Genomic DNA, 1479 nt, shown 5'->3' with positions numbered 1-1479 from the left:
TAAAATTAAAAGACAAGATTGCTGAGAATATATAATAACTGAAAATTTTCTTCAATTCATGACATTCTAAAACTCATTAAATTAGTTTTGTAAGTAAACTTGGGGATACTTTTTTTTATAAAGCTGTAGACTTAGATCTCTGACTTGAGGTGAATACATATGAGTTTGATGAGATAGATGGGACTTATACTATACATCAAAATGCAATGTGAGGAGCGAGAGAAATGGTTCAGCAGTACTAGTACATACTGATTTTACACAGAACCAGGAATTTTATAATTCAGAAACTGCTTTCTAAAACTTCAGGGCAAATAATTTATTATTATGCATACAGTGTTTTGGCTGCATGTACACCTACAGAGAAGATTAGCATGGCCCCTGAGCAAGGATGACATGCAAATTCATGAAGCAAATACTTTACAAGTAAGGTATACAAAGCCTTTGACCAGACAGAAATTCATATATCTTCTGTTAATATTATTTTATGGTTTCAATTTTATCAAATTATATACCTACTTGCCGTCTACATATACAAAATAATGCATACATGATAAAACAGAAAAAAGTAGTTCTTTAACTTAATTTATCATAAAAGTATTGCTATATTAGCAGGTCTACAAACAGCTTGTAACATGGTTAAGAGAGATTAAGGCAATAATATTTGAATTTACAAAATAAATATTATGTAATATTTTCCTTAATGTAGTATAAGGCATGTAGATAGTCCCAACCAAAAAAAAAAAAAATAAGGTAACAATCTACACTGCTGTTAGTCCCACTTTTTAAAAATTGAATACTATAAATCTACCTTTCGGTGGCATTTGAATATTGCAGTATAATTTAAAGTGTCTTTAGAGAAAACCCATGATCTTATGGATCACCTTAATAGCACCCCTCTGAAAGTGCCACTTAGCTTCCCCATTCCTCTTCATGCTGAGGACTCAGACTGAGATGAAAGAAACTCTTATGGTACTGTGACCAAGACCAAAACTAGCATTTCAACTGCAAGTGCTACGGTTTCTGCTGCCTGCAGTACTGAAAGTGCTTCCATTAGGAAAGCATTGCCAATGTCCATTGTTAGACAAGAGGTGGCAGGAGTGCTGCATTCAGGTGCTGAAAAAGATGCTGATGTATGTGAAGAATTACCTCTTTCCTTATCTGAGCGAATAACTGAGTTTTAGCAGATACACCCACGAGATATAAATGGCATGAACTTCCAACTCAGGAGTGTTCTGAACAAAGGGAATCTGAAGGCTTGATGACCTTTGGAAATGATAAACCTGATGTAGGAGGTATCCACCCAGAGGCTTGTACAGACTGTCCACCTATTTTTAGTAACAAGAAATATCAAATAATAGAAAGTCTTAACAGAAGCCACAGATATTGGTTCGGGTAATCACTGTGGAAAACCTAAGGGACCAAGAGACCATTTTTTTTTAAGTTTGAGAAAATGGATGTGAATAGCTGGAGCCATCTTTA

General features: G+C 34.5%; 1 non-coding gene across 1 annotated transcript; it reads left to right on the top strand.

Annotated features, from left to right (window-relative positions):
• The first annotated feature begins 318 nt into the window (after positions 1 to 318).
• On the top strand, positions 319 to 423 carry LOC127185988 (U6 spliceosomal RNA). Its single transcript, XR_007830251.1, has one exon. It is a non-coding gene; the product is annotated as a U6 spliceosomal RNA (small nuclear RNA).
• The last annotated feature ends 1056 nt before the right edge of the window (positions 424 to 1479 follow it).

The sequence above is a fragment of the Acomys russatus genome, chromosome X, assembly GCF_903995435.1.
Source record: "Acomys russatus chromosome X, mAcoRus1.1, whole genome shotgun sequence".
Taxonomy (NCBI): domain Eukaryota; kingdom Metazoa; phylum Chordata; class Mammalia; order Rodentia; family Muridae; genus Acomys; species Acomys russatus.
Note: the sequence above shows the minus strand (reverse complement) of the source record. Positions and strands in the feature narration are given on the sequence as shown.